Here is a 17,742-nt window from a genome sequence, read left to right on the forward strand (position 1 = left end):
TCTGACCCTTCGAAAATGTAAAAACCATTCTTCTTTTAAGATTTATTTATTTTAGAGAGAGAGAGAGCATGAGCAGGAGGGGCAGAGGGAGATGGAGAGAAAATCTCAACCAGACTCTGTGCTGAGTGTGGAGCCCAACACGGGGCTCAATCTCAAAACCCCAAGATCATGACCTGAGTGGAAACCAAGAGTCCAACACTTAACCGATTGTGCCACAAAGGTGCCCCACTCTTAACTTGAGGACCCTACAAAAATAAGCAGTGGCTACACGTGGCACATGCACCAAGGTTTTCTGACCCTTGGTTTATACTGTAAATCAAGAAGATAAAAGTATGCCATAAAATCTGTATCTTCCCCAGACTAATAAGAATTCTGGAGTCTAGTAGTCTATACTCTACCTCTCTAGGAAAGTTATATTACAATGACATGGAAATAGGTTTTGCTCTCTAAAAATGTTGGCTTGATCAGTCAAAACAGATATGACCAAATAAACTATTTCAAGTTGAAGGTACTGATGCTAGACTAAATTATTGCCCCCAAAATACGCACTGTCTAATCCATGAAATCAGTCAGTGAAAGTTACCTTTTTGGCAGGGGGAAGACTTTATGGATGAGATTCATCAAAGATTTTGAGATGGGAGATTATCCTTAAATACCATCATAATTGTGTTTATATGAGAGATGCAGAGGGAGATTTGACAACAGAAAAGGAGAAGACAAGGTGACCAAGAAGACAGAGATTGATGATGTGGTCACAAGGCAAGGAATGTCAGCAGCCACCTGAAGATAGAGGAGGAAAGCAGCAGATTCTCCTGTAGGGCTTCTGGACGGAGCCCTATAAAAACTCTGATTTCAGTGTAGTGAAACTGATTTCGTCTCAAGAATTTTGAGAGAATAAATATTTTTTGTTTTAAGCCATAAAGTATGTGGTATTTTGCTACATAAGTTATAGAAAACTAATAGAGTGCTCAAGCACTAAGAATCTACATCCTTATTAGAGGAAATGGTACTATGTTAATTTTTACATCCTTACTTTATTTTCTATCATTAAACTTTACAGAACAAAAGGGATGTATAGGTGACTTATTACCAGGGTTGGGATCTATATTAAAAAGTCATGCCTCGGGGCACCTGGGTGGCTCAGTAGGTTAAGCAACTGCCTTCAGCTCAGGTCATGGTACCAGGTCCTGGGATCAAGCCCCACATTGGGCTCCTTGCTCAGCGGAGAGTCTGTTTCTCCCTCTGCCCCTCCCCTCACAACTCGTATGCTCTCTCTCTCTCTCACTTGCTTTCTCTCAAGTAAATAAATAAAATCTTTAAAAAAAAAGTCATGCCTTTTTTGTTTTATTATTTTTGGTTATACAGTACATCTTTATAGAATGATTTATTGTAAACTGGATGGCTAGTTAATTAGAAAAAAAATTTAATTCTAATATTAATTTTGCTTTCCTCTAATTTCCATCAACTGGTCCTAGCTGTGCTCTCTCAAGCCACCCCAAATAGCTCTAAGCTTTCTATTAAATCATAATACTATAACATATTTGAAAAAAGTAATGTCAATCCCTAGACCCCTCCCTACCCCACCCTAAAGTATCCTAGCCTAGCCTATAAATCTTCTCAAAGCAAATTTATTTAGTTCCATTAACTATCTTGTATGTAACTGTGATTTCTGTAAACCTCATCATCTGAATTCCAGAAAAATGGCAGGAAACTATCAAATTAATAATAATAATTCATTTCTGGTGAGATTATCACATGCTAGGCGTGTACTAATGGCCTTATCTCCAATATTGCTATCTCCATTTTATAAAGGAGGAAACAAATTTTAGGAGAATTGAAGTCATTTATTCAATATATCTACTAAAGAGTTGAAATGAAGATTTGTATTCATATTTTTTTAAGATTTTATTTGTATATTTTAAAGAGAGTGTGTGTGTGCACAAGCAGGGGGAGGGGCAGAGGGAGAGGAAAAGAATCTCAAGCAGACTTTGTGCCAAGGGCAGAGCCCTAGTTGGGGCTCAATCCCAGGACCCTGAGATCATGGTTTGAGCCAAAACCAATAGTCAGACACTTAACTGACTGAGCCACCCAGGCACCCCTGTATTCATATTTTAAAACACCAAAACATATGCCCTTAACCACATTGTATGTCAAGCAATAGTTTCTTTTTTAGGAAGCTTCTCCCAAATGTGTTGCCCTCACAACTGTTCCTAGTATTTAACTTGAGGTTACAGTAGAGTGATTTGACTAGAAGGACCTTATCAAGTGGAATGTCACAAATTTTCATTTCACAGAATTCACTTTAACTTTTTAAAACACAGCTATGGTATTCGACTAGCTCATGCTGAGGTCATAGTTAATTAAAAATTCTATTTTTAAACAGAAATAATTGTTAAATTGGGCCCCTATTTTGTGTTTATGAAAATTCTTTCCAAAAATTATACTATGTTATTATTAAATATTATCAAAGTATTATTTAAAGTATATTTAAAGTATTATTAAAATTACACATATTATTATACTATGTATGATATAACTTTGGGTTCTACCAATTACTTAAGTGCTTAGGTTCACAGACTGGATTAACTATAATCCTTGATTCACAACATCTTCTCATTACTAATCAGTTAGCTACTTTTAATAATGTAGTACATACCTGCGAACACACTCTATGACCCAAAATCATGTTGGTCATTTTCTTTTTTTCCTTTTAATACAGTTTGTTGCATTTATGGATATTGTCTTCTTTGTATTTCAATTGTATTGTATTTGTATTTCAATTTTTGTTGTACTTCAATTTTTGAACTTATATAAAGGACATCATGCTATATCTAGTTTGGGAGTTTTTCATTTAATATGATATTGCTAAGGTTCACCTATTGCTGATATGGCTTACTTAATTTCTCTCTTGGAAATAGTCCATTGTATAAATATTACATTATATTTATCTACAATGGGAGACATTGGGGGTTGTGGACATTGAAAACACATTTGTTATTTTTGGTGGTGTAATTTTTTAAAGCTCTCTTAGGGTACCTAATGAACAAAAGCTCTTGACTTTAATACAGTTACATTTTTCTTTTGTTTAAGAATTTTCTTCCTATCCAAGTTTTAAATAATATTTATCTACATTTTCTACTGAGTCTGAATTTTTCTTTTAGATTTAACACCCTTGATAAATACTGAGCTATTTTAGGATTGGGTTTTATCTTTTTCCTTATATATAACCATTTTCCTACCTCCACTGAATGGTCTCTCCTTTTTTACCAATGGGAGAGTCACTTCTGTGAGACATCAAAGTTCTAATTCTACAGGTATCTTTTTGGGGCTCTTTATTCTATTTCATTGGTCTATTGGTTCAACCCTATGTCAATAAAACACTCTCTTAATTACTATAGCTTCAGAATAAGGCACTTAGGGAAACTGCCTTTTTATAAAAAGTAATTTTGTAGAAATTACTAGTCTTCACCAACGTACTCTTTTCCCTCCTTCTGTGCAAACATAATATTTTATTTCATAGCCCTCCACCATTTGGGCAGACCCATGTGATGAATTCTCGCTAATGAAATTTCATTTGAAACCATGTATATCACCTCCAGACAGAGACAACAAAATGCCCATTCTCCAATCTCTCTTTTCCCTTCTCACAATGTCCAATTAACTCCGTGTTTCAAACAAACGATGTGATAGAGGCTCCAACAGCCTGAATCACATTTCTCTATGGGACATGAAAGGTGAATGAAGAATACATTTTGTGTAAGAAAGATATTTACGTTTTAGAATTGCTTGTCACTGTATTTATAATGAAGTTATATTATGAATTCAAATCCTTAGTTATTTAACTATGTATAAATAAAAAACTTTTTTTTTTTTTTGGTGAATAACCTTACACACTGAAACCAACATGGGTTAGGATACAAGGCTTCTATCTGTGTTATTTATTTATAAAATGACAGTTTAAAATTATCCTCCCTAGCTAGTAGTTTCGTTAAGAGAAATTTTTTTTTTTTTTTTAAAGATTTTATTTATTTATTTGACAGAGATAGAGACAGCCAGCGAGAGAGGGTACATGAGCAGGGGGAGTGGGAGAGGAAGAAGCAGGCTCATAGCAGAGGAGCCTGATGTGGGGCTCGATCCCATAACGCCGGGATCACGCCCTGAGCCGAAGGCAGACGCTTAACCGCTGTGCCACCCAGGCGCCCCTCGTTAAGAGAAATTTTTATTTAAGAAATAAGATCTAAGAGAGCATGAGATAGCAGATGGGGAAATTGAGAATCTGATGGCTTTCCACATAAAGTATCAATATTCTTGCCTGGCAAAAGTTTTACCTTCTACAAATACAAAGTTGAATGTTTTAAGAAACATGGGTTTTATTCCTAAACTAGGATTCCAAAAATTAGGAAAAAAGGATGAAAAGAACATTTCAGTAATTAAAGATTAAAATGTGTCACAAAGAAAAGACTATAGAAAGGTATTATATAAGGTTTTGTCCTGCACAGAAGGTAATCTGTTTCTTTTGCCTTTCTTTGTCACTACTAAGTGGTTATAAAACTATGGATGAGATTTAACTAGGAAGTAAAGTTATATCTTATGAGTTAAAGGTCTGGAAAAAGTAAGAGTCAAACTTTGAGCTGCAACAAGGACTAAAAAATTTTTTTACATGATTGACATAGTTTAAATGGATATTTTAGCAACTAAACTGATATACTATAGGTATTTACCAAGTATTTTGGTTTTTTTAAATTGAATATTTATAGAATTACAAATAGCTATGATGCTGTCATTATTAACAAAATTTACTTTTGTGATAAAGCTACAGTAATTTTACAATAAAAAAACCTTTTATTGCTTTCAAATGTTTTCACTGAGTTGAAACTTTTCTACACTTCATAATTTGTACTATAAAAATCCTATTGCCATAATACTTGCCTGCAGCTAGATACTTAAGTTATCACACTAAAGATTGATTTAAATTGAGTGTAATTATCTGCCTAGAATCTTTAAAAAAATTTTCCCCTTCTTTAACCATTAATTTTCAAAACCATGATTATCCACAATAAGTTTAGTTGGTGGTCTTTAATTAGTGTCTATTAAAATAAAATCTATATGCTGGTTAATTTAATCTGATTAAAAGAGAATCACATGCATAATCACTAACATAGTGAGCCATTTTGTGAATTTGAAATGGGGTCTCTTAACTTTTACAGCTGAAAGATGTGTTTGATTCACCCACATTAAAATGTTGCTAAAGTTCTTATATTCACCCATTAGCTTGGTACTTTAAAAAATGTAAATGAGATTCCACTTTTCACCTATCAAGTTGAAAAAGGTAAAGTTGGAAAAGTTTGAAAATACACTGCATTAGTAAGAGTATAAAAAAGTCAGGCACTTTCCCCATATGTACTGTGGCAAGTATTAATTGAGATGATTTTTTGAGAATGATTTAATAATTTATTTCAAAAATTTAAATAAATCATTGACCAGTAATTTTGTTTCCCGGAATTAATCCAACTGATTTTCTTCTTTAAGTGTAGAGAAGTATGTATAAGATGATTCATTTTTTTGGAAGTGGGAATAATAAATGTCCTTAAAGGCACTATGAAATTGGGACAAATCCATATAATGGAATATAATATTACTCTGCAGTTATTCAAAAGAAACCCAGAAACCTGTGTGTTGCTATATACAATTGCTACAAAAATAAAATCAATGGTGTGCATACTCTGCTTTGATGCATGTATTTTAGAAAAGTGTTTGTGTACATACACCCACATATTTATGTTTGCATGTGTAGACAGTTTTTGAAATATACAAAAATAATTTTTAACAATGGTTGCCATTGGTGATGTGGATTTGGAATTTGGGTAAGGAGAATTTATTCATTACACTGCTAGACTCTTTCTCTTTCTTTCTTTCTAACATATACATATATTTATTTTCATTTAAAAAATCACGCAAATAAAGCAAAAGTAGAGCATGTTAGCATGTTTAGTCTTTTCAACATGCAGCACTACAACAGACACTGAATATAAAGACTGTCCTGTGTAGCCTGCTGGGTGCTACAAAGATCCTCTGTCCCTTGTCATACCCATTCCAACTAGTTTTCCGTGACTTAGCAGTGACCTCAATTCCAGAATGAATATCCGAGCAAAGTCTGGTAAAAAAAAAAAAAAAAAAATCCTGACTCTTTATAGAAAGCTATTTATATATATATAATTTCTTAAGTTATTCTATGCAAGCCATCAACTTTTATTCTTCAGCAATTAGGTAAGTATACCCTAGAGCTATTCACATCATTCGAACTCTTTCCAGGTATCTGATCATCTACCATTGATCTATATCCCCATGGTTTATTTCTTTTTATTTTGCAAAAGAATATGAAAGGTTTTTGCCAAACAATATTACAGCTAGGAACTGATGCTGTGAGACTGGAAGCCTGCCCCTTGTTGTAAAATAAGATTGTATCATTAAATAGGGCTCTCAGGTATTTGCCAACCTGGGTAATGATGTCTCTCTGGGATACCTGCCCTTTTGGCAGCCTCCCATCCAGGCACGAGTCAGCAATCACAATTAGTGTGAAGTAGAATGAGAGTGCCAAGTCTGCAGAATGCAGAGGAAATGCAGCAAAGTCTGAAATGCAACTCAGTGAGCAGTCACAATCCTCAAGGCAAAAATTGTTCCATTCTTAAATGGGAATAAAGCAATGACGGATTGACTGCCAAACTATATTCTCTGTGTAGGAATGCCTGATAGTCCTGTCAGTCTTTCAACCATTTTAGAGTACTCCCAATATGATTCTTTCCTCCCAAATAGTCTCAAACGCCTTTCCCCAGGTACTTGTGGCAGAGAGAAGTGACACAGAGTTAAGGACTCCTGTTGAGGACAGCCAGAATGAGGTTTATCCTTTACTGAAGAGGTTGGGAAAAGACTGAATAAATAGAAAGCAGAGAATAAAATGGTTACAGCTGTTTGAGTAAATTCATACAACGGATTTATCAGGTGAGAGATAGCTTTAAGATTCTAAAGTACACTTGGGAGGTAGGGCGGAGAAATTTCAAATCAATATATGTCTTCCTTTAATTATGTTTTCATGCTGGCCATTCACCTTGAGGTTCTCTCTCTCAGGATATAGCACTCTTAAACTCCTAACTATTTGTTTGTGCTGCATATTCTTGACTGTGTCTCTTATAGCTGCATTCCCATAGCAGCTAGCAGATTGCTTTGAATGTGATGTGAGGGCTGGGTGGGCAAGTTTAGTCTTATTTGTTGATATGTTATCAATATTCTCGTTTACCTTAAGTTGTAGCTTGAACATATCTGGAGCTATGAAAAGGCATGGTATTTTCTGATTTACATCTAGATATTAGTTGACCCACATAATTATTTGGAAACACCTTTTAGAGAGCTGGCATACTGCAAAAAACAGATGCAGAATTGTATTGTGTTTACCTTGCCTTTTTCTCTTTTCCTATAGTGACTTAATATGGATTATACAGAACCACCTAACAGCCACAGTTGCATTGACAATTAACAGTAACTTCACAGTTGGATTTTCTCTCCATACCTTCTGAATAAAATACACAGAACGCTGCTACTCCAAGTCATACATACTTTTAAATTCTGTTAAATTAATCCCCAGATGAATGTAAATATCTTTTGTTTCTTAAAACACAAGTGCCATTACCGAAATTCCTTAAATTTACAGACACCAAAACCATCAATGAAAAAAATCTTGTCAAAATGGGCTTACAGGTGGACATTCTGCTTACTCTCTCATGCATTTAATTGAATTTTGTGCAATTTCATGTGCATTATAATAGACTTCTTTTACACCATCAGGAAACAAGTTTTAAAACATGTGCTGTGCATTAAACATCACATAAATATTCAGCAAGGGAAAGAAAAACAGTTCTGAAGAAATATAGTGATTTTACAGTCTCTGGTTTCTAATAAATTTTTACAGCAATCCTAAACTGCATTAGCAAGTCCTGGTTTATTGTCAGGCTTCTGCACAACATCCCTCAATGACATGTCAAATCTTTACCACAGCAGTGGAACTCCTAAAGCTGTCCTCATTGGCAAGAATCTTGTCAGATTAAATTGCCAGCTCTTGTCAAGTAAAGATATATGATCTGATCGTATTCTCCTGATGATGACATGAGTTGTCCTTTCACTGTGGCTGGATTGTAAATTCCCAGGACATCCCAGTGACCACAGATTTTGAGAATAAAAAGAATTTATTGACCTTTCAAAATGACAGTTCTCCCCTGAATAAAATGTCCAATCATTTAACAATAGGATTCTTGCTTTTTTGTGTTGTTATTATATATCTTTTATCAACACACTTATTTGGTAACTTAGGATACTGCATATGCTTTACTCCCTGCCTCTCTACGCTTTTTTGTCATTTCCTAAATTAAATGTCGTGCATGTATATCTGTCAAGAAATTATTTTCTATTTCAGGTATTCAGGATTTTATATATGTATAGCAGAACTCCTAGATTCTCTTTGGTATTTTGGATTTTTGTTTAAAACATTAAAAAAAAGAAACAACCCCAAAACATTGTCAGGCAAAGACAATCCATGGTCAAGAATGGCATTTATGGTGCCAAATTTTAAACACCCCAAATAAAAGCAATTGTTTTCTTTGTGTGAGTATGTCACTGCCAACTTCAGAAAATAGTACACATGTTATGAGGCAGGATGAGATATCCTATGCCTTCCTAAATTCAGGGCATCGCATATCTTTTGAATCAAATAAATTGAATATTTATCACAATTACAAAGAATGGCTTGGCTCTTAGAAGAATACAGGAATCCAGCTGTGGGGTTTTACACACCTCAGCATATGTCCCAAGTGCAGTTAGATTTCAGAAGTTGAAACTCTTTCTGTGAGATAGCAGCCATCATTAACCTCAATATTTATAAGAAATCTAGAATTACACTTTAAATGGTAATTTCAATAGGCAGGAAAACATTGCTTTATAAAGATAGTAGGAGGTCATTTGAAAAGGCACATATTTTCTCTGTTAAAATTGTTCTCCACTTCAAATATTTCATTAAACAATGCATTCCTCTCAAATCATGATAAACATAATCTGACCCTTTAATTAAATTTCAACATTAGACTTACTACTACTGATATTTTCTTATGAATCAATCTAGGAGTATTTTGCATCATAATGTCTCATATTATCAAATAACAAAAGTTATCATTTTAAGCATGCATTTTAAATACATCTTTATATAAACATCTTCCACATGCAAAAAAAGATTTCACATGCATAACAAATGAGTCCGAAAGAAGATTCAAAACAACTTGCTGAAATTTAGATTTATCCATAAATTGGGCTTAGCGTCATTCTATCCTATGACAGTGTTTGGTCCTTACTCAAATATCCATCAATTGCCTACAAAAATGTCATTCAGATGGTTAAATCACTACAGGCTTCTTTTACTTACGGAAATTGACTTTATACTGGATTAAATTACATTAATATCTCATTTTGGACTAGAATTATATATCTTTAAGATCTGACTTGATCTTGATTGAGTTGATCAAACCACAAAAACAAAATAGCATGTATTTCTGCTTTATAGCTACAAAACTATAAATCCGACCTTTTAAAAACAATGCCTTTTAAACACCTTGAAAATAATTATTTTTAAGTGGGGAAAGATAAGCAATTTCTTTCCCAGACTCCTGCAAATCCAAATCACAAAACCAACAAAATTTTATTACAGGCATGAGATTTAGGTGACTCATTTTCTGTTTTAAATATCCTTAAATATCCTTAAATTTAGTGTTGGATTATAAGGTGTTAAATATTGTATAATATTATAGTTCATAATATAACTTAAAATAGTTAAGACTCAATGTTAATTTGGTGTAAATCATCATTACTTGTAATAAATATCAAAGTATCAAACAGTTCATTTTATACCTTCTTTCAATATAATGTTAATACAATTCTGAGTAAACAAAACAGGTAAATTTCCTTCAATATATTTCCTCTATTAGGATGTGAAGTATTACATTTCTATTCTGAAAACTTTATTTTTTTTTAAAGATTTTATTTATTTATTTGACTGAGAGACAGTCAGTGAGAGAGGGAACACAGACAGGGGGAGTGTGAGAGGAAGAAGCAGGCTCCTAGCGGAGAAGCCTGATGTGGGGCTCGATCCCAGCATGCCAGGATCACGCCCTGAGCCGAAGGCAGACGCTTAACGACTGTGCCACCCAGGTGCCCCTGAAAACTTTAATAATAAAAAAATATTGAAGGCAATATGATAACTGAAATGTCAGACAGAAAAAGACAAATACTGTAAGATATCACTTATATTTGAGGTCTAAAAAAAGTAAAAACTGGGGCGCCTGGGTGGCACAGCGGTTAAGCGTCTGCCTTCGGCTCAGGGCGTGATCCCGGCGTTATGGGATCGAGCCCCACATCAGGCTCTTCCACTATGAGCCTGCTTCTTCCTCTCCCACTCCCCCTGCTTGTGTTCCCTCTCTCACTGGCTGTCTCTATCTCTGTTGAATAAATAAATAAAATCTTTAAAAAAAAAAAAAAAAGTAAAAACTGAACTCATAGATACAACAGATTGTTGGTTTCCAGAGGAGGGTGTTGAGGGATGGGTAAAATGGGTGAAGGGGGTCAAAAGGTACAAACTTCCAGTTATAAGATGAATAAGTCCTGGAGATGTAGTGTACAGGATCATGACCATAGCTAACAACACTGTATTGTATATTTGAATGTTGCTAAGAGAGTAGATCTTAAAATTCTCACCACACACACACACAAAAATTGTAATTATGTTTGGTGATGGATATTAACTGGACTTGTTGGGGTGATCACTTCACAATATATATATCCTAAACTAAGATTAATACAATGTACGCCTAAAACATATAATGTTATATGTCAATTATATATCAACTTAAAAGTAAGTTTTAAAGTTGCATTACTATTAAACACATACACGCACACACTCATCGTAAATATATACATAAACTTGGTACATGTTTGTGCTTATAACATAAAAGCAGATGAAAACACCTTAAAAACGATTAACCAGAATATCCTTAATAAAAGTAGTGTCCACCTAATAATTTAACTCCTATGATAGAAGAAATATATACATACTTGTAATAGCATCCCCAAGTTAAGAACATAATTTAGGGAATTTTCCTCCAATCTATTTTACCTATCCAAATGATAGCTGTTTAGCTGAAATAAAACTTATGTTTATTTTCTCCGCTGATAATAATGTTGTTTCTTATTTGTATTTTTTTAAAAATCTGCTTCAATTGAGCATAAGAACAAGATTTAGATAAATTCTTAGTTCTTTATGGATCCAACATTCTATTTCAACATGTGCGTTAAAGATTTAAGGAATTTGTTACTCTTTACACTGCTAAAAAAGGGACTTTTTCAGAAAGTCTAAACTACCTACATTAATCTCATCCAAAAACAGAGTTAAGTGATATATCAGAAAACCAAAGCAACAGCAGATTAATGTTGCTGTATTAAAATCCTATTTACATAAAATTAACATAAATATGAGTTAGTATGCCATATGCTACAGCATCTGCTCTTCACTGTATTAATAACAAGACTGTCCCCTATAGGGATCTTAAAATTAATACATATTTAAGTTGTATTTATATACATATTTGGAATTTTGACAATATGATATATATGAAATGTTGCCAATTACAAATAGGATAATTTATACTGAAATGATACAGTCATCAGCTGTATTTTGACCATAGCTTATGATAGGTGGTTTTTGAGATACTCCACATTTTTTCTTGAATGACTCTTTAATTAATTTTAGGTTAAGTAAAACCTTTATCCCACATAATTGCTCCTATTACCCCTAACTTCCTAATATAAATTATTAACAGTGTGTTTATGTGTGTACGTGTGTATATGCATATATGTATACATACATGTGTGCTTATATGTATGTATACAGTGTATGTGTATAGATCGATACAGATGCAGATATGATTCTGGTGCTACAGCCACTTATTTTCTTCCTGAAGTTGATAACTGAGGAATCAGACTTCAGAATCTCTTCAGAATCTTTTTGTTATAGCCATTTAACATCTGGGAATTGTGGTCTCCCTCTCCTGAAAAATGGCACACATGGTCACAATGCAATCCTTCAAATATTTTTTAGGAGATACAAATACTTTGAAGTTCATCTTTGGAAGCTGATGAAGAATGATTTAAATAAAAATCAGATGCCCGATGTCTCACCTTTCAAGGAGTCCACAAACATTTGTCCTCAATTTTTTTTTTATTCTCTGTAAATATTGAGTAGTCATTCAATAGCATAATGTATAAAATTTACAGATTAGTATTTCAGTGTCTACTAAGTTCTATATATTTTGATTATGATCCTAAAATTTTGTCTTGTCTCCTCAAATTTAACTAGTTATAATCTTTGTACTTAATTTTGTGTTTCATACTACAGATTTTGAGTTGAGTTTTTAGGTTGTTCTCCAAGACGGTGCTACTCAAAGTGTTGTGCAGAGATCAACAGTGTCAACAATATTTGATTGGAATCTCAGGCTCCAATCCAGACCTATGGAATCTGTATCCACATTTTAGCAAGCTGCCCAGAGGATATGAGATCACATCAAGCGTTAAGAAGTACTGGATTAACACACGCTTCAGAATGAAATTAATTCCAATTACTTCTATTTAGTCATATTTTCATTCTCCTTTTATTTTTTATTCTTCATTAATATCTGCTCTCAGGATGCCTGTGTGGCTCAGTCGGTTAAGTGCCTGCCTTGGGCTCAAGTCATGATCCCAGGTTCCTGGGACCAGGTCCCACATTGGGCTCTTTGCTTGGTGGAAAATCTGCTTCTCCCTCTGCCTTTGCTGCTCCCCCTGCTTGTGCTCTCTCTCTCTCTGTATCTCTCTTTCTCTGACAAATAAAATCTTTAAAAATAAATAAATAAATAAATAAATAAATAAATAAATAAATATCTGCTCTCTTGTCCCAGATAATAATGATACATTTTGACTAAAATAAAAATCAGCTGGATGATGATCATAATTGTGCTTATTTTTCTTTGTAGGAAGATGATCATTTGACAGGAAAAGATAATCACGACTCATGTATTCAAAAGAAAAAAGCAACTAATTTGGAAAAATAGCACTTAGTGATTTTTTCTACCTGTCTGAGAATTGCTTGATAATATAAACTAAAACATATTGTGAAATATCGGTCCACTAAAAATTATGAATTATGGGCTGTAACTTTATATGGTAGTTAATCCATGTAATACCAGAAAAGTATTTCTAGATTTTTTAACAATACTAGGGGATAGAATTTGGATTCATTGTTTTCTGCATTCATAACATTGGTTATCAATGCTTTAAGGTAGTTGCCACAAAATTAACACTTGTCTAGAACAATTCTATACATGTTTAGTGCATGGTATGTCTATAAATTTATTTCTAAAACTAACATCACTGTCTATGGAAGAGATCTTCATCTACAAATTCAGATATTAGAGAGTACATTTACCTCTGAAGTATTTTTCAACATAAAAAAGTAGAAGTAATTAGGTGGGCTCAATACTAATACAACTAACAACTACACATGATGTTTTCTACTTAGAGTTAAGGAGGAGTTCATGTGGAAATCCGTACCTTTTCAAGTTATATGTCCTATGTTCATGTTTTATAAGGAATCAAATCAAAATTTGTTTCCCATACTGTAAATTTGTTTTGTTATACTGTATATTGAAGAAAGGAGTACATTACAAAAGATTTTTAAAAATCACAGGAATACCTTAATGAACTAATGCTCTATACCTAAAAAAAAACAAACCCGAAACTTTATAACGTGCCCAATTTGAGCCAGAATGCTATATCAATGAAATTTTGAAGGTAATTGAACAAATTAAGTATTTCTGCTTGGTTTCCCAGCCTTTGGGTAAACTCAGGCCTATCCATCCTGGAAATCAGAAGAAAGAAAAAATACATTATATTATACCCACAGTGAAAGTGAAAATGGCCAATGACATTCTTGAAATATTGCAAATCTTTTCTAATTTTAATGAAGATTCTCCTTTACCTTAGCAACGAGGGGCTGTAATCTAGCTAAACGTCTGAAAAATATTTACCAAAGGCAGGATTACCTCAAAGTCCAGTCGATATTAAGATTCTATATTTAATAGCAATATCTTCACAGGAAAACAGAATTTAAATGACATTTCTAGAATACATGTAGAGATGTTGAAATTGTCTTGTTTTCATTTATTTGAGGTTTTTATCTTCTTTCTAAAACTGCCTGAGATAAATTAGAGAAATCTAGAATTGTCTCATCAAAAAAATAATACCAATACAAAACAAGGTACCATATGGACTCCCATGTTAATCTGACCATCTGCAGGTTTGACCCCTCTTTGTAAATATATCTAAGGGAATTCCCATCATTTTTGATGAGTAAATAAATGTCCTAATGATAGCAATTCAGTCACAGCTTTATAAATTAATTCATTCAATTAAAATGTATTGAACATCCACTAGGTATGCAGGAAAATCACAATTTCCAACTAAGTCCCTCTATTTTTAACTTTCCAAGGGCCAAGTTTTTTGAGAACTGGGGAGATGCCAAGTCTAAGGGACTTTTAGTAACTTTGAAGTAAGGGTAACTATGGGAGCGGAAGGAACGGGAAGAGACAGACAGGTAGATGTGATAGTTCTTGAAAGCTGATATTCCCTGGGAAATCCTGGCTGCTGTTAACAATACATTGTTTGCAGGAGTACTCCCTCTTAGGAAAATCAGTTATGTATAACTGATTATCTCGAGGATAACTTAGCCTCCAAGAAAAATTAGACCTTAAATGATGGCACATCTGTTTTCCATAATTATGCACCCATTTAATTCATTAAATAACCAATGCAGATGTGTTAACCCTGTCTTTCTTCCAAAGAGCTTCTACCATTGAATAGTATACCATGAACTCCTAGCTCAAAGGCAGTAGGTAGACAAGATTGTGACTATTCGTCCTTCTGCAGTAAGGTCTAGAAGTGACCTCAGGAATGACATTTGTACCAGTTTATATACTCTTGTATTTTAATAACAGTAAGATTTCTATTGGAATTAAAAATTAGCAGCAATTTAACCTCTAAACAGTAGCACTGATAGCATAGTTTCATTTAACAAGTCTCATCGAGCTCATTAGTACAAAAAAAAAAATCCTATACCAGGATCTGTCTTTTGAATTCTACCCCTGTCCAGGTAATCAGAGAAACTAGAGTCTCATATACTGGTTTTCTAATTACCCTGGCAACCGTCCCCTCCAAATTCCTTTTCCTGCACATTGAACATGGTGTTACTCTCCAGTGGAGCTCTCTTCTCCCTTTTCATGCTAGTTCCTACCAGGTTAATTGACATTGGTGTTATATTGGTTCTATTAACCTAGATTTCTTTTTAATTCATTCTTGTTTCCCTAGGTCTACCATTTTTAAAAATTTTTATTGTGTCCTTGGATTACTGGTAACTCTTTTGATGATCACAATCCTCCAAATCAAGTCACATTCTCTAATGTAAAGTGTAAAGAAAGCACATAAAATTGTCCTTACAGGCCTCAATGATCTATGTTAGTATTTTTTAAATTAGATTCACCTGGTAAAATGGATATTACCTGGTCCTACTTCCATGTTGGGGATTCACTAGAACTTGAGTAGACCACAGAAACCTGAATTTGGCAATCCTGAAAAAAGTTGAAAAACACTTATCCAGGAGATTGTTATGCATATGATAAATGAATAGCAATTCTAAGTGTGGGCACAAGTGAAAATTTTATAAGCCAAAGGTAATTTTCCCCAACTGTGCTTCATAAAGCACTAGAATTTGAAAATATGTTAATAGTGCGATATGGGAAAAGAGTTGTATGGGAAAATATATTTGGGCTTATATCACACTAAATAGAAGCTTTTACTATTTTGTGAAGATTTTAATATAGTAATTTGAACTGTGATTCTTCAAGAAGGGCATCAAGTGTACATTTATTTGCTAAATATATTTCATGCAAATACATACTTTCTTAAAGTTTCTTATGATTACTCATGTATTTTTAAGCATCGTGACATAGTGGAATGGGAAAATAAAGAAAAACTGATAGCTGATGGTAAGGTGAACTTTTGAAAAGGATGTTTGACAAGCTAATATTGAAACTTCTAATATATGCCAAGCATTCAAGGTAGTATGAGTATTATAAATATAATTATTACTATTATAATGAATTGTTCAAATGCTGTGGCAGACACCTTAAGTAGAAATAAATTTTACAGGAAATATACCACAGGTGACTTTTATATTATCTCCTTTCTGTCTTGGCTTTATAGACAGTTATATGTTTGACTTATAGTAGTTTCTAGACTTTATCTGTGATTATTCTATTTATCAAAAAGAATAAAAAAAAAACACCCAATGAAAGTCATACCACTTTGTATTGACAAACTTACCTTAAAATCACAAAGCTTTTTCATATTCAGAGAATATACTTGTGAAATGTAGTATATTTACAATGTCCAATTAGTATTGGGGCCATGATTTCTAAAGGTCTCATCCCAAATAGTGTGAATTAAATCCATTTTCACTGGTATACATGACCCTGCCAAACTAGATAAAATACAGGAAGTTTTTCTTAAAAGATGTAAAAATAGCTATTCTGTTAGAATATAAATATTATCATAATATCTTTATTAACTGTTGTCCACACATGTTTTATGCTGTCCCTATATCCTAGATTGAGAAATACTAATATATCTGTCACAGATTTGTAACAATTGTGGACATCTGGTAAATATTTCATAGAAGCATTAAACATATTTTTGAAATGTGCTACCTTCTTATGCAGTGTTGTATTTTAACATTTTAATAATTAGGTTTGTTTGTTTCATGGCATGCGGCTTTTCTATTCACATCGGTGATAAAGCTCCTAACCTCTTACTACAAAAAGTGTTAAATCAGAGTTTCCAATTTATGTGCCACTCTCCCTTTATTTAATTGTGATCTGGATCTAATTATTATAAACATGGTTTAACAAACCATATGCTCATTCATCTGTTCTTTACTGTATTAACGTGTCCCCTAGAAATGACTCTAAAATAAATGTATAGTAGCCATGTGTAGCATGGCCGGTAGCTAACAAGTATTCCTGACTTATTTTTGAGATAAAAATAATAAAGTAAAAATAAATTTAAAAAGTAATAAAGTAGAAGTCAAATGTAAGGTATATAAATTATAATGTAATAAAGCATAATTTATGACAAAAAAACAAAAATCATGACATATTAAAGAACAGTCTGGTAATTTAGTATGTTTGGAAAATTGTGAATCTACTCAAAGTCAGTGTGTGGAAATCTCCATACGTTATCCACTAACTTGTGAAAGAGCAAAGTAAAAGGTAAAATCTTTAACTTGATTCTTTCTGGAGCCAGCTTCAACTTAAACTTTTAAAAAATTGACTTTCAGACTTCAGAATGACTCTAGACCCAATGCATGTTCTAGGGATTAACTGGTTCTTGATTTATTGTGATCATATTATTTATGATACCCAAATGGCCTGGATATATTTTCATATTTATGTTTTATGTATTCCACATTTTTTTTAATATTCTGATCTTTTCATTTCTACTAAAACCACAAGCACTTTCTTTCTATGGCTCTTCCTTGAACTGAAAGCCTAGCTTTTTTTTTTTTTT

Source organism: Ailuropoda melanoleuca, chromosome 3 (genome assembly GCF_002007445.2).
Source record: "Ailuropoda melanoleuca isolate Jingjing chromosome 3, ASM200744v2, whole genome shotgun sequence".
Classification (NCBI taxonomy): domain Eukaryota; kingdom Metazoa; phylum Chordata; class Mammalia; order Carnivora; family Ursidae; genus Ailuropoda; species Ailuropoda melanoleuca.